Source organism: Ceratotherium simum, chromosome 2, assembly GCF_057802395.1.
Source record: "Ceratotherium simum simum isolate JZ-2026a chromosome 2, ASM5780239v1, whole genome shotgun sequence".
In the NCBI taxonomy this organism is placed as follows: Eukaryota; Metazoa; Chordata; class Mammalia; order Perissodactyla; family Rhinocerotidae; genus Ceratotherium; species Ceratotherium simum.
Window position 1 is genome coordinate 84931250 of NC_141901.1, and position 17409 is coordinate 84948658.

A 17409-nucleotide genomic window follows, 5' to 3' on the forward strand; every position below is an offset into this window, starting at 1 on the left:
ACATCGATGCGAAAATCCTCAACAAAATACTAGCAAATCACATACAACAATACGTTAAAAAGATTATACACCATGATCAAGTGGGATTTATTCCAGGTATGCAGGGATGGTTTAACATTCGCAAATCAATCAACGTAATACACCACATTAATAAAATGAAGAACAAAAATCACATGATCATCTCAATAGATGCAGAGAAAGCATTTGACAAGATCCAGCATCCATTTATGATAAAAACTCTGAATAAAATGGGTATAGAAGGAAAGTACCTCAACATAATAAAGACCATATATGAGAAACCCACAGCTAATATCATCCTCAATGGTGAAAAACTGAAAGCTATCCCTCTAAGAACAGGAACCAGACAAGGATGCCCACTGTCACCACTCCTATTTAACATAGAATTGGAAGTCCTAGCCAGAGCAATCAGGCAAGAGAAAGAAATAAAAGGGATCCAAATTGGAAAGGAAGAAGTGAAACTGTCACTATTTGCAGATGACATGATTTTATATATAGAAAACCCTAAAGAATCCACCAGAAAACTTTTAGAAGTAATAAACGAATACGGTAAAGTTGCAGGATACAAAATCAACATACAAAAATCAGTTGCATTTCTGTACACTAACAACGAAGTAGCAGAAAGAGAAATTAAGAATACCATCCCATTTACAATTGCAACAAAAAGAATAAAATACCTAGGAATAAACTTAACCAAAGAGGTGAAAGATCTGTACACCGAAAACTATAAAACATTTCTGAAAGAAATTGAAGACGACACAAAGAAATGGAAAGATAGTCCGTGCTCTTAGATTGGAAGAATTAACATAGTTAAGATGTCCATACTTCCTAAAGCCATCTATAGATTCAATGCAATCCCTATCAAGGTTCCAACAACATTTTTCACAGAAATAGAACAAAGAATCCTAAAATTTATATGGAACAACAAAAGACCCCGAATAGCTAAAGGAATCCTGAGAAAAAAGAACAAAGCTGGAGGTATCACACTCCCTGATTTCAAAATATACTACAAAGCTATAGTAACCAAAACAGCATGGTACTGGCACAAAAACAGACACACAGATCAATGGAATAGAATCGAAAGCCCAGAAATAAACCCACACATCTATGGACAGCTAATCTTTGACAAAGGAGCCAAGAACATACAATGGGGAAAAGAAAGTCTCTTCAACAAATGGTGTTGGGAAAACTGGATAGCCATATGCAAAAAAATGAAAGTAGATCCTTACCTTACACCATACACAAAAATTAACTCCAAATGGATTAAAGACTTGAATGTAAGACCTGAAACTGTGAAAGTTCTAGAAGAAAACATAGGCAGTACGCTCTTCGACATCGGTCTTAGCAACATCTTTTTAAACACCACATCTGACCGGGCAAGAGAAACAATAGAAAAAATAAACAAATGGGACTACATCAAACTAAAAAGCTTCTGCACAGCAAAGGAAACCATCAACAAAACGAAAAGACAACCTAACAATTGGGAGAAGATATTTGCAAACCATACATCTGATAAGGGCTTAATCTCCAAAATATATAAAGAACTCATGCATCTCAACAACAAAAACTAACAACCCAATTAAAAATGGGCAAAAGACCTGAACAGACATTTCTCCAAAGAAGATATACAGATGGCCAACAGACACATGAAAAGATGTTCAAAATCACTAACTATCAGGGAAATGCAAATCAAAACTACAATGAGATATCACCTCACGCCCGTCAGAATGGCTATAATTAACAAGACAGGAAACAACATGTGTTGGAGAGGATGTGGAGAGAAGGGAACTCTCATACACTGCTGGTGGGAGTGCAAACTGGTGCAGCCACTATGGAAAACAGTATGGAGATTCCTCAAAAAATCAACGATAGAACTACCATATGATCCAGCTATTCCACTGTTGGGTATTTATCCAAAGAACTTGAAAACACCAATTTGCAAAGGTACATGCACCCCTGTGTTCATTGCAGCCTGATTCACGATAGCCAAGACTTGGAAGCAACCTAAGTGCCCATCAAGGGACGAATGGATAAAGAAGCTGTGGTATATATACACAATGGAATACTACTCAGCCATAAGAAACGACGAAATCCAGCCATTTGTGACAACATGGATGGACATTGAGGGTATAATGCAAAGTGAAATAAGTCAGAGGGAGAAGGTCAAATACCATATGATTTCCTTCATTAAGTAGTAGATAATAACAACAATAAACAAATACATAGGGACAGAGATTGGATTGGTGGTTACCAGAGGGGAAGGGGGGAGGGAGGAGGGTGAAAGGGATAATTCGGTACATGTGTGTGGTGATGGGTTGTAATTAGTATTTTGGTGGTGAACATGATGTAGTCCATGCAGAAATAGAAGTACAATGATGTACACCTGAAATTTTTACAATGTTATAAACCAATGTTACTGCAATAAACAAAAAATTAAAAAAAAAAAAAAAACTAATCATTTCAGGGCTTGCCCCGTGGCTTAGCGGTTAAGTGCGTGTGCTCCGCTGCTGGTGGCCCGGGTTCGGATCCCGGGCGCGCACCGACACACCGCTTCTCCGGCCATGCTGAGGCCGCGTCCCACATACAGCAACTAGAAGGATGTGCAGCTGTGACATACAACTATCTACTGGAGCTTTGGGGGGAAAAAAAATAAATAAAATTTAAAAAAAAACTAATCGTTTCAGTTGCTTTCATAAGTATTAATTAAAATAAACGAAGCCAGTTGCATAATTATTCATATTTGTAGAGGAGGTCTAAAATATCACCAAAAATATTGTACTATGTAATATTACTCGCTTCTCTCCATTCTAACCACTGGAGAGTTAAAAATAAGTGTCATAGAGTTTGATTCTTAAACACTCTAAAATTCTATTCTACAACTGGGATTTTATAATCCAAGAAACAATGAAAGTCTGAAATACCCCCAAAAATTTGACGTGAAGCATAAATCTACACAACCGAACTCTGAGAAGATACTTTCAACACAGCAAAAATGCTTAGTGGCAATAATGATAAAATAACAATAATAACAAAGGTCTGTGCAAGAGAAAGACGTTTTGGAGCTCTCCTTCCAAAAAATAAACGTTGAACAACTTTATTTACAGAGGAGCTCCGACGCCACAATCCTCCCGAGGCTAAAAGATTCTCTGAAAGCACCTTCCAAGACACCCTAATCGTCCTCATCCAAAAACCACGCCCCGCTAAGCCACCGGCATTCAAGCAGAAACTTGGGCCACACCTGCTGGCCCACCTCCAGCAGAACCCACCTCCAGCGGGGACCCCGCACCTCCAGCAGGACCCGGCACCCCCAGTAGGACCCCCTCCCACCTCCAGCAGGACCCCGCAACTCCAGCGGGACCCCTCACCTCCAGCGGGACGCCGCACCTCCAACAAGACCCCCCCACCTCTAGCAGGACCCCCCACCTCCAGCGGGGACCCCCCACCTCCAGCATGACCCCCACCTCCAGCAGGGCGGCTCCACTTCCAGCGGGACCCCGCACCTCCAACAGGACCCCCCCACCTCCAGCAGGACCCCGCACCTCCAACAGGGCCCTCCACCTCCAGCGGGGCCCTCCACCTCCAGCAGGACCCCGCACCTCCAGCAGGGCCCTGCACCTCCAGCAGGACGACCGCACCCCAAGCAGGACCCCCGCATCCCCAGTAGGACCTCCCTACCTCCAGCAGGACCCCCTCCCACCTCCAGCAGGAGCCCTACCTCAGCAGGACCCCCCACCTCCAGCAGGACGCCCACCCGCACCGTGCTCTTCTCTGCGCTCTTCCTTTCTCTTTACCAAGAGGACCAGAATGGGGCTCCCACTCGGCCCGGCCTCCCGGACCCTCGCTTTGGCTCTGAGCGGTCACAAGCTCCCCTGATTCAGCGCTCCCCTCGCGGGCCTCCCTCCGGCGTGGGGAGTCCTCCAGCTTCCCGTCCCTCCGGCCCGCACTCCGGGCCCAGAGGGCCTAGGCCGCCGCTCCGGCCCGCGCCCCGCCCCGCCGGCCCTCCGGCCGCCCCCTGCCCCGCGTACCTGGCGCTCCAAGCCAGGTGCAGCCGGCTCCCGCCTGCTTCCCCGCCGCAGCCCGGCGCTGAGCGACTGCCTGGCCTCGGGGGCGGAGTCCTTCCGGGGTCAGGAGGGGAAGGTGGAGGGAAAGTGGCGGGGGCCCTCTGGCCTTTCTGCCGGAGGGGCTACATGTGAAGCCGCTCACGCCATTTTTGTTTAGGGTAGAGGCTCCGGCCTTGCTAGACAGATGTAAGAACTGGGTTGGGAATATTGCATCATTTTACAATGCTGTAAAGAACTAGTATCGTGGTTCGTGACCTTTGGAGGATCTAGGACCATTCTGCGAATCTGGTGAAAACTATGGGGACTTTCCTCCAGAAAAATGAACAGAGACACGCTCGTACACTGTTAAAAGAAAAATACCTATGTACAAATTAGGACGCCCGAAACCAACCCATGGGTCCCAGATTGAAAACTTCTACCACAGACCCTCAGCCCCTAAACGAATGAATGTTAAGAGACATTCCAACCCTCTATTGACGATGAAGTTATTACTGATTTCTATTCCTCTCTAACTTTTCTCCACGTTTCCCCCTGAGTTAGGCTACCAAAAATACTTGAATATGGCCAACTTTGAGGGGTTAGGCAGGATATTCACTGCTCTGAGTTTCTGTCTAATACACAAAAATATACTAATTTGTAATACACATTATAAACTACATGTAAACTACATTATAAAATACTAATATACGTTAGTAAACTAATGGGGAGAGGGGGAGAACCACAAAACAAGATGCTGTTTATGCGGTTCTGAGGCGAAACATTCCGTCAGAACTGCAGATTTAAAAAACTCCAATTGCTGAGCATATTTGTGGTGAAAAGCCAAAATAATTTTGTAAGGGTAGCTAAAACATGAGAGCAAATGTTACTATTCCTGTCTAAGGAACAAGAGTGTACAATCCTTTCTGTTAGTTTTCAAAATTCCCATTTAGTCAAATGAAAAATAGGGAGCACGACAATACCAATCTGTGACGTTACTAGATGAACAGTAACTAAAAATGCACAGACTGAATTCTATGTGAAAATATTTTGCACTTATAAAGTAAATGTGCTCTTGACACTTGAAGAACCTGGAATTGGTATGGCTATTTTTGTTTATTCCTCCATCTCCCCTCTGCTGCCTCCTCCCTATTTCCCAGCACTTCCAAACCTTCCACATAATGGGAAGAACAGTAATAATGATGACTACCACTTAAAGCAACTTTCCTAAGAACATTATCTCCTTTAATTCCACAATAAACATTGTGAGAGAGATATTATTGCACTCTGGATATGGATTTTACTCTTTAACAGGAGAGTAAGGAATGCCATGTTTTGTTTTTCTAAATCAATACAATTTGCTCCAAGCCTCCTTTCTCCTGGGTTGCCAGAATATTCAATCTTAGTCATTATTGGGTGTATCAGTTAGGATGCTGTTAGCTACAAGCAAAAGAAAACCGAACAAATAGTGGCTTAAACCATAGGACAGGGTATTTCACATAGATGCAGCAGCAGGTGGACACATTCTCGTATTCGGACTTGATATCTTCTGCTATCATGACTCAGGAAAAAAAAAATGGGGCTTGGATTAATTCTAAGGGTCTGTCCCTCTGCCAGATAACCAAAGCCATCAGGTAATGCTCACCAAACCAGGGAGTGGAGTAATACTAGTTGTTTCTACTGTCCAAATTCTGAGTTGCTTGCCACATCAACCATTAATGAATTTGGGGGATCCTATATGCATAGTATTGAAACAATGCTGTGGAGCCAGACTGCCAGAGTTTGAATCCTTTCTCCGCTGCTTACTAGGTGTGTGCTCTTAGGCAAGGTACTTACCCTCACTGTGTCTCAGTTTCCTTCTTGGGATGTTGGGAAGATAAAAGATAATATTTGTAAAGTGCCAAGATCTTATGTAAGTTTTTAACTTGGGTTACTGTACCTCCATGGGATCCAAGGATAAAACTCTATTTCTATATTATTGGTTTCCCTTGTAATCCTATACATTTTGTTTTATGTACATAGAAACATTACTTTGAGAGGGGGGTCCATAGGCTTTACCAGAATGTCAAAGGGGTCCATGATACCAAAAAATGGTTAAGACCTTAGAACAATCCTGGCTTATATTTCCAAGATATAAGAAATATTTAGTGGGACTTTTGCATGTCTTTTGGCAGAAGCACCAAAGCTGAGCAAAATAGATCCCAAGTGCTCTGAGCGTTCTAAAAAAGAATGCTAGATCATCCACACAGGGCATGCTAGGAGAATGCGAAGCCCATTTAGCAATCCCTCAGGCTTCACATACCTCCAGGGAATGATATAGCAGAATTGATCAAAGAAGATTGGAGAATGAAAATGCCTAGGAGACAGTTTTCTGGAGGGCTGTGCATTTTCCTTCCCTTTCCTTAAAAGTCGGGAGAGGAGAGTGCTTATCCCATCCTACCCCCACCTCAAGCAAAGTGAAGGAGCTTTAAGAAACTCAGACAACTTGACCTCTGTGCCCTGTAGTTTATGGCACCTGGAAAAATCTAAAGGGACTAGACTATCCAAAGAGGCCTTTGATGGCAGAGCAGAGAGTGCAAGTGCAAAGAGGACTGCAGTGCAAGTAGTCTGTACTTGCAATTTTGCAAGAGAAGTTCTCCTGTTGGCCATAGGATTGCCACAGAAGTGAGCCAGGCTTGAATTATCTTAAAAGGTTGTATCTTCAAACCAGGAGCTAAGTGGACCATCTAAATGGTTAGCCACACATTTTTTTTCCAATGTTAGGAGACGAAACAGTGAGAGGTCCCCAGCAAGGGGGGCAGTCATTGAGGAGCCCACAAAAAGGCCCTATAAGAAAAGAGCCAGTGTTGAGGAGTAGGCCACATGTAGGAGGCACCATAGTCAGATTTAATTGCACTGATTGGGTATACCTGATATTGTATTTGGGATATTTAGGATCACTCGCAGCTGAGATAATATATGGCCAATGTACTTCATGAATTATTGGTGGAAACAGCACTTATTAAGTGACAACATTAAGCCTGACCAAAGTCTATCACTTTGAGAAATTAAAAACAATTACATCACCTAAGTAGATGAATTCTTTTAGGTAATTCATATATCCAATGACCTTTTCCATTAACTGCTAAAACCTGGCAGAGTCCCCAGCAATAACTCAGGGCCTCCTATTAAATCTACACAATGCCATAGGGTATATACTGGCTGTTGTATCTTTGTTCTTGTCAACCACCCAAGGACTCCTCCACAAGTCAGAACTAAGCCAACCAAGGCATCTAGAATTCAGAGTATGGTTCTAGATGCTAATTTAGAACATCTATTCCATACACATCCAAATATTGCAGATTCATTTCCTCAAAATATTAAACATAGAGTTACCATATGACCCAGCAATTCCACTCCTCGGTAATACCCAAAAGAAATGAGAACATACATCTACGTAAAAACTTCTACATAAACGTTCTTAGCAGCATTATTCATAATACTAAAAAGTAAAAACAAACCGAAATGTCCATCAACTGATAAATGGATAAATAAAATGTGGTATGTCCATATAATGGAATATTATTTGGCCATAAAAAGAAATGAAGTACGGGCCCGCCCCGTGGCTTAGCGGTTGGGTGCGCTCACTCCACTACTGGTGGCCCAGGCACGGATCCCGGGCGAGCACCAATGCACTGCTTCTCCGGCCATGCTGAGGCCGCGTCCCACATACAGCAACTGGAAGGATGTGCAATGATGACATACAACTATCTACTGGGGCTTGGGGGAAAAAAAAAAAGGAGGAGGATTGGCAATAGATATTAGCTCAGAGCTGGTCTTCCTCAGCAAAAAGAGGAGGATTAGCATGGATGTCAGCTCAGGGCTGATCTTCCTCACAAAAAAAAAAAAAGAAAAAAGAAATGAAGTACTGATATACGCTACAACAGGGGTGAAACTTAAGAACATGCTAAGAAGCCGGTCATAAAAGATTAGGTATTTTATGATTCTATTTATATGAAATGTCCAGAATAGGCAAATCTATAGAGATAGAAAGTAGATTAGTGGTTACCTTAGGGCTGGAAGGGTTGGGGGGAAATGGAGGTGACTGCTGAAGGGTATGGGACTTCTTTTTGGGGTGGTGAAATGTTTTAAACCTGGATTGTGGGGCTGGTTGTGCAAATCTATGAATATAGTAAAAACTATTGAATTATGTACTTTAAATGTGTGAATTGTATACTATGTGAATTATATCTCAACAAAGCTGTTACTCCCCCAAAATTGTTATTGCCATTTCTTTCTTTTTTTTTTTTTTTGTGAAGAAGATCAGCCCTCAGCTAACATCCATGCTGATCTTCCTCTTTTTGCTGAGGAAGACTGGCCCTGAGCTAACATCCGTGCCGATCTTCCTCCACTTTACATGGGATGCTGCCACAGCATGGCCTGACAAGCGGTGCTTCGGTGCGCGCCTGGGATCCGAACCCGGGCTGCCAGCAGCAGAGCATGCGCACTTAACCGCTATACCATGGGGCCAGCCCTATTATTACCATTTCTTAGATCAAAAAAATCAAAGCTTAAAGAGATTATGAAAATGGTAAAATCTAGAGATTTGAGGCCAGAGAATAATCTGGAACATGCTCTCCCTGCACTGCCTCAGTAGTTGTCAAAATGCTGTGCTGCTCCAATAGGAGGCATGCACTCTATTGGGAGGTATTTACATCAAAACATAAAAGAAATAGACAACACAGATGTTTTTCTAGTAAGAGTTTAGGTAAATAAGTTTATTCTAAAGTCACTTTAACATAAAGAGCAATAAAATTAAAATTAAACCACATGGAAACAAAAGTTCCTATTTTGCACGTTTGGAAATCTTATAACAGGGCGGACCCCGTGGCTTAGCGGTTAAGTGCGCATGCTCCGCTACTGGCAGCCCGGGTTCGGATCCCAGGCGCACACTGACGCACCACTTCTCCAGCCATGCTGAGGCCGCGTCCCACATACAGCAACTAGAAGGATGTGCAACTATGACATACAACTATCTACTGGGGCTTTGGGGGAAAAAAAGGAGGAGGATTGGCAATAGATGTTAGCTCAGAGCTGGTCTTCCTCAGCAAAAAGAGGAGGATTAGCACGGATGTTAGCTCAGGGCTGATCTTCCTCACAAAAAAAAAAAAAAAAGGAAATCTTGTAATATTTCGAAAGTCTAGAAAACCATATACTACTTCTTTTTTTTTTTTTTAATTTTTTGTTTATTGCAGTAACATTGGTTTATAACATTGTAAAAATTTCAGGTGTACATCATTGTACTTCTATTTCTGCATAGATTACATCACGTTCACCACCCAAATACTAATTACAACCCATCACCACACACATGTACCAAATTATCCCTTTCACCCTCCTCCCTCCTCCCTTCCCCTCTGGTAACCACCAATCCAATCTCTGTCCCTATGTGTTTGTTTATTGTTGTTATTATCTACTACTTAATGAAGGAAATCATACGGTATTTGACCTTCTCCCTCTGACTTATTTCACTTTGCATTATACCCTCAATGTCCATCCATGATGTCACAAATGGCTGGATTTCATCATTTCTTATGGCTGAGTAGTATTCCATTGTGTACATATACCACAGCTTCTTTATCCATTCGTCCCTTGATGGGCACTTAGGTTGCTTCCAAGTCTTGGCTATTGTGAATAACGCTGCAATGAACACATGTGTGCATGTACCTTTACAAATTGGTGTTTTCAAGTTCTTTGGGTAAATACCCAGCAGTGGGATGGCTGGATCATATGGTAGTTCTATCCTTGATTTTTTGAGGAATCTCCATACTGTTTTCCATAGTGGCTGCACCAGTTTGCACTCCCACCAGCAGTGTATGAGAGTTCCCTTCTCTCCACATCCTCTCCAACACTTGTTGTTTCCTGTCTTGTTAATTATAGCCATTCTGACAGGAGTCATGTGATATCTCATTGTAGTTTTGATTTGCATTTCCCTGATAGTCAAGTAAAATTAATAAAATGAAAGAGCTACATCTGCTGTCTTTTTAAATGATGAACATTTTGAAAAGTATAAAAAAATTGCTATCTCCCCAAGTTAGAAAATATATTTCTTTAATATTTTCACATTCATTCATCTTTTTTAATAGATTTATTGATTTGTCCATCTCCTCCATTGTGTCATGTACCGTACTGAATGCTGGAAATACTAGGGATGAGTAAGAAAACTCCCTGCCCATAGTTTGGTTCAGGAGATGGAAAAGTGAACAAATTATTGCAGTGTATAATAATAACATTACAGTGTATAACTTGTTATCAGCAGTATAATATCACTAGAGAATACACCATAGAATACAAGGAAGTGCTCTAATAGCCTGGAAAAGGTGGTGAAGGCTTCACCTAGAAGGTGACCTTTGAGGGATGAGTGGAGTTCACTTTTAAGAGAAAGGGCAGGGCTGGTCCCATGCTTTAGCGGTTAAGTGCTTGGGCTCCGCTGCTGGCGGCCCGGGTTCAGATTCCAGGCACGCACTGCTTCTCCGGCCATGCTGAGGCCGCGTCCCACATACAGCAACTAGAAGGCTGTGCAACTATGACATACAGCTATCTACTGGGGCTTTGGGGGAAAAAAATAAATAAATAAATAAATAAAAATTAAAAAAAAAAAAGAGAAAGGGCAAAGGGAAAAAGGGCATTCTATACTTAGGGTTAGGGTGAGGATTAGGGAAAGCAGCAATAAACGGGAGAGGCACAAGCAAATGTTTTGGCTTTTAGCAGAATGGGATGTAGATTAGAATAGCTTGAGGACAGGGTGTTTGACTGGGTGTAACAAAAGGTAAATTAGGAGAAGTAAATTTGGGTCAAACTAAGGTTGTGAGGAACTAGGATGCGGCAAGCAGGTCCTAGGGCACACAATTTGAAGAGGTGCTCTCTGGTTCAGGAAAGTGCAAGGTCCTTAGATACCGCAACCTAGTCAACTTGCGTGTCTCATCCTAGGCCCTTGAGAAAAAAACCTCTGGGGCAACACGGAGTCACTGAAGAGTTACTTGATTAGATTTGTGTTTTAGAAAGAGTTGTGTTCAGAAGTATGGCGTTGGATTAGAGGAGACGGAGACTAGAGTCAGGAAAACACGTTAGGGAGCTGTCAAAATAATCCAAGTAAGAATGAAGAGGATCTGTACAGAGGAACCTTCCTAGGTTCCATTGCTCATGTAGTCAGTTGAACATCTGTTGATATTATCTCCTGAGTAGCTCTCATAGCCATCTCCACTGCTAGGTCCTTAACTTGCCTTGTCTGGATTCTGCAATAGTCTGCCTCCAGACTACGCCGGGCACTGCTACCCAAGTAATCAAATATATAGATCTCGTCATGTTGCTTCCTTTTTTGAAGTTCTTCATAGATCTCTTTACTTAGCAGACAAGATCACCCATAATCTGCTTTCTCTGTCTAGACTGTCCCCTGACCTTCTGCCTTCAATCTCTCATCTAGAAATAGTGACCCCTTGTTAGTTCCCAAATTTAGCATATTGTCTCTAACATATTGTGCCTTTGCCTATGCTGTTCCCTCTGCCTAAAAAATCCTTCCTCCTCTGGCCCATCAAAAGTCTTTTTACTCAGCCTTTAAGCCAGTATCAGTTTTTTAATAATATTGGCTTGGCATGGCCCCCTATTTTCTCTCTTGGAAACTTCCATTCCATTCATCAACATAATTGTCATGGGAGCTGCTCTGTTCTGCCACGACCCTCATCCTCTGGATGAATGCTCCTGGGCAGGCACTTAACACAGGTGAAGACAATAAACCCATTATTTGGAATTTTTTAAACTAGGACCTCTGCTCTTGGAGAAAACTGTAATATAGTAAATTCAAGAAATGAGTGATGAGGAGATCATGAGGGAATCCCAGAAATGTTTGAGTCCCTCGTTCTAGCTCCCTTTCCTTGGATTCCATGAGCCAAGAAATCCCCATTTTTGCCTAAGAGCATCTCATCTGGAATGCCTCAGCTCACTGGTGTGTTTCAAGTGGCTTACAGATATGCCCAGAGAATGATCCCTGCTGGAAACCTCTAATTGCAAGCATTCTGTCTATTGATTTCATTTTCTGAATCATCTGCTCTGATAATCTGAATGAGGTTTGAGAAGCACCAGCCTAAGGTACAGCAGTCATTCTCAACTGGGGGCAACTTTGCCCACCCACCCCCACTCCCCAGGGGGAGGACATTTGCTAATGTATAGAGACATTTTTGTTTGTCGCCACTGGGAGGAGGTGTACTGGCATCTAGTAGAGAAAGGCTACAGATGCTGCTATACATCTTATGATGCACAGGAACTATACTCCACAACAAAGAATTATTCAGTCCAAGATGTCAATAGTGTTGTTTTTGAGAAACTCTGAGCTAGAGTAACCCGAACCCTTACCCTGAGAGTGAACAGATGATAACAGAGATCCTTGGCAGGGGCCCCAGGAGCTGTGCCAAATACCTCCACATCCAAACCAAGGTACCACTATGGGGATGGGGAAGTAGGTGCTTTGCTTTTATCTCAAGCCAAGTCTGACGGGCTTCATGAGCACCAATTGGAAAAGATGACATATGTCCCTTGACATCTTAGACAGACAAGACTTGGTAACTGATTCACATTTGAAAAGTCCTAAGTCAAGAGGCCGAGGCTGCCTCCAAGCACAAGATGCGCACAAGGCTGATTGGGAACAGTCCACACTTCTGTGCACGATATACATGTGCTTTTTGTGGACCAAGTGAGAACCCCATGTAAGAGAGCTGGACTGACTCATCCTGAGAGGGGCTGTCTAACAGGACTGCCTGCACGGGTGAGATGATCCCAACCTGGAGACAGATCCCTGGATATCAGAGGACTGATATAAGATACACCAGAAGATACTTTTCTGAGTCAAGAGACTGTGGGTGGGTGACCAACCTACAGAGGCATTCCGTGAAAGAAAGGGTCAGCTTCAAACGTCAGCTACACCCCAAGGACACTGACACCAGGCTAAAACTGTTCCCGTTAAGAAAGGTCCTTTCTGCCCCAACTGTTTTATTCAACCCTGGAGGGGACCCAGATGAAAAGCCAGCCAGGGAAAAGGTAGAACAAGGCCAGGGGGAGGGGGGGAATGATGGAGAATTTTTGAACTGTATGAGTCTGAGATTTTTGACATTGCACTGGATGGGAAAAAAGACCATTTGTTTACTTCTAAAAAATGACTAGAGAACTTTTTAATTACTTGAGAGTGACTGGAAAATCCAAAGCCTTTGCCTAAGATTTTGTCCTAAGTTTAGAGAGGGATCCTCAGAGATTTTCGGAGACAATAATGAGAAAGAATAAAATTGGTTTCTGCTTGCCCTCTCCCAAATCCGGCTTGTTCATCAAATTAGGAACAACAATTTAAGAGTTTCTGTCACTTATAACCAAAAACAGATTATGAAGCCTCAGTTTAAATCAGGGTTTCTCAACAGTGGCACTAAGGACATTTTGGACTCTCTTATTACTCAAATGCAAAGGAATCTGAGGCCTTCTTCCTCCAGCCCTCCTCTGGGATATTGGCGAATATCCCATGGGGCAACCCCACCCTCAGATGAAAACCAACAAGTATTTGAGTCCTTCAATGCGTGGCTCTGAAAATATTGTGAACAAGACAGAAACACTGCTCTCACTGAGCTTACAGTTCAGAGGAGCCAGGCAAAAAATTAAGTACACATGAAAATCTTTTTTTTTTTTTTGAGGAAGATAGGCCCTGAGCTAACATCTGCCAATCCTCCTCTCTTTGCTGAGGAAGACTGGCCCTGGGCTAACATCCGTGCCCATCTTCCTCCACTTTATATGGGACGCCGCCACAGCATTGTTTGCCAAGCAGTGTGTTGGTGCACGCCCGGGATCCGGGCAGGCGAACCCTGGGCCACCACAGCAGAGTGCGCGCACTTAACCGCTTGCGCCACCAGGCCTGTCCCACAAAAATCTTAAAATAACTAAAATTTATTGTAAATTCTCTGAAGGAAACAAACAGGATACTGAAGTGGGGAATAATGGATGAAGAGTGCTACTTTAGACAGGGAATATCGAGGTCGGAGTTAGCCAGGTGAAGGAGGGACAGGAGTTGAGAGTAGGTATCTGGTAAAAGTGTATCTGACTGAGGAAACAGCATTTGCAAAAGCTTATTTAATCTCAGGTACATGAGCATCAAAATGTATGCTTTGTGTGTTGCTATTTTTATTTGCCATTCAATTGCAAGAATGAGAAGGTATTTTTTTTTTTTTAAAGATTTTATTTATTTTATTTTTTCCCCCCAAAGCCCCAGTGGATAGTTGTATGTCGTAGCTGCACATCCTTCTAGTTGCTGTATGCGGGACTCGGCCTCAGGATGAACGGAGAAGTGGTGCCTCGATGCATACCCGGGATCCGAACCCGGGCCACGAGCATCGCAGCGCACGCACTTAACCACCAAGCCACAGGGCCGGCCCGGTATTTTTGTTTTGATATGACCATTCAATTGTCTTCCTTCCTCCCTCTTCCTACCCCCACTTCTTTTCTCCTCCTTCCTTTCTTCTTGTCCTTCATTTCTTCTCCCCGCCACCTTCCCCTGCATTACCAGATCCTTCAGTATCTGGCCTGATACACAACTCCAGGGTTTACAATTCACATCATATTTGATACCAATGGCGCCTCAAGAGTTCTGTTCCAGACTCTGTGATTCAGCAGGGTGTCCACACTATGGAATGTATGTATAATCTCTCCTCTCTGAGGGTGGGGGTTGATAGATTGATTTCCCAATGATAGTATCCTTCTTTTTCTTGTTTTTTCTTTTTTGGTGAGGAAGATTGGCCCTGAGCTAACATCCATGTCAATCTTCCTCCATTTTGTATGTGGGATGCCACCACAGCATGGCTTGATGAGTGGTGTGTAGGTCTGCACCTGGGATCTGAACCCGAAAACCCCGGGCCGCCAAAGCAGGGCATGCAAACTTAACCACTACACCACCAGGCCAACCTCGATAGTATCCTTTTTTTTTTCTTTTTTTTGCTGATAAAGATTCACCCTGAGCTAACATCTGTGCCAGTCTTCCTCTATTTTGTGTGTGGGTTGCCACTACAGCATAGCCACTGACAAGTGGGCTAGGTCCATGTGCAAGATCTGAACCCTGGCCACTAAAATGGAGCATGCTGAACTTAACCACTAGGCTACGGGGCCGGGCCCTGATAGCATCCTTCTTTATAGCCTATTGATATATCCTTTGAAGAAAAGTAAGGGATTAAGGATTCTGGATTAAGGAATAAAAGGATAAAGGTAAATTTCCAAGGGTGGGCAAGGAGGATGGGAATCTACAGAAGTTAAAAGTGGGAGAGATGTTGCATTGTCAGAGTGCATTTGCTTTGTGAGGACTGGTCCACAGCAAGGACTTGACCTGGTGTCCACATAGAGGCCCTAACCTGCTGTCATCTAGGCATGAGCCACACTGCCTCAAACAGTCACATCATTTGTCTTTCCTGTGCCCTAGAACCCCTGAAGGACAGTTAAGCCAAAGAGGGCCCTGGTTACCAAGCAGGTTGGTAGCGGGGGGACTTGGGGGTTGAACTGAATTTGCTTGAACACTACAGTAACAGAACACGCCAGAGACATTTTCAGTAACACGCCTGAGACATTTTCAGTGAAGGAATTTCGGGAACAGTGACTTTTGTCTTTTTGTCTACTTGGTTATCTGACATTGATTCGTGGAAATATATATATAAGCTCTTTATCACTTAAATATATTTGAAATATCTTCTATTTGCTGGCTTGACTTTTCATCTCGTTTTTGTGTGTGTGTGAGGAAGATCAGCCCTGAGCTAACATCCATGCTAATCCTCCTCTTTTTGCTGAGGAAGGCTGGCCCTGAGCTAACATCCCTGCCCATCTTCCTCTGCTTTTTACAGGACGCCCCCTCAGCATGGCCTGACAAGTAGTGCATCGGTGCAGCCCAGGATCCGAACCCCAGGCCGCCAGCAGCGGAGCGTGTGGACTTAACCTCTAAGCCACAGGGCTGGCCCCTGTTGTCTTTTGATGCAGAGATGAGTTTTACAGGTGACACATAGTTTTGGGCAGCAAAATTACTTAATAATGGACACCGTTTCAAACCTCCTTTTCAAAATGCTCTCATTACACAAGTTTCTTTCAAAAAGCAGTTACTTTCTCACTCATTTTTATTCCTCCTCCTTTTTTTTTTTTCCCCTCCCCAAAGCCCCAGTAGATAGTTGTATGCCACAGTTGCACATCCCTCCAGCCGCTGTACGTGGGCCGCGGCCTCAGCATGCCTGGAGAAGCGGTGCGTCGGTGCGCGCCCGGATCCGCGCCCGGGATCTGAACCAGCGGAGCACGCGCACCCAACCGCCAAGCCACGGGGGCCGGCCCCTCTCACTCATTTTTATTTTTTTTTTTTTAAAGATTTTATTTATTTATTTTTCCCCCAAAGCCCCAGTACATAGTTGTCTGTCATAGCTGCACATCCTTCCAGCTGCTGTATGTGGGACGCGGCCTCAGCATGGCCGGAAGAGCGGTGCCTCGGTGCGCACCCGGGATCCGAACCCGGGCCGCCGGCAGCGGAGAGCACGCACTTAACCGCTAAGCCACGGGGCCGGCCCCTCACTCATTTTTAAAATATCCCTTTTCCTTTGAGGCCTTAGGTGACATGTATAGACTAAAAAAAGTCTTTTTTAGTTAACATATTGCTGACAGCCACTCGTTATCACAGCAAAGGTTAGAAAATTTAAAACACTTGTCTTTTTTCAAATTAACCTATACAACTCTCCTTTAAGTCAGACAGTACTTTTGCACAAGACATCAGGGAACAAACGATTTTCATGATCATTCTGTTCACTTTTTACAGAGGAGTATAAATATTTAAAACATTTAGATATTTGACTTTTTAAAATAAAAACCATATTGCTGACATCATGTAGCACGTAAACTGAAATATTTTGAAATATGTTGAAAATAAAGGAAGGAACGGTAGCACCATAGGCATCCTCCGAATTGTGAAACTTCCATTCTCGTTCACTGAACCCAGGATAGGTGACCATTTGTGGGGCAAACTGAGGCCTTGGCGTCAATCCCTACATAGAATCTTGGCAAAGATTCATTTCTTCCATATTTACCATAAGAATGGAAGTAGAAGCTCCCGTATTTTCTACTTGTTTCTGACGGAGATTGAGCATCTTGCATTAACATTTGGGTACATGCCCCACTTGGAGACCAAAAAGTTAGAGGCACTCAGACACACCGAAACTGCGATTTTAACGAGAATTTGTATCAAACTGCTTTTATTGTTTGCATATCAATCAATTGAACGCATTTTAACAGTTACACAAATTGGAAGGCGGATCTCTTTCTCTAGGCACTA

General features: G+C 43.4%; 1 protein-coding gene across 4 annotated transcripts in view; it reads right to left on the reverse strand.

Moving 5' to 3' along the window:
- The window catches only part of MIGA1 (mitoguardin 1), a 91368-nt gene extending 87239 nt beyond the window's left edge, over positions 1-4129 (reverse strand). Inside the window, exon 1 of one of the 4 annotated variants that reach the window (XM_014788286.2) lies at positions 4044-4129. The gene's annotated coding sequence lies outside the window, so the exon portion shown is untranslated. Of the gene's footprint in view, positions 1-3733; positions 3955-4043 lie in introns of those variants that run through there. The other 3 variants (XM_087448632.1, XM_087448639.1, XM_004431521.3) reach the window with 3 other exon arrangements.
- Positions 4130-17409: the final 13280 nt, after the last annotated feature.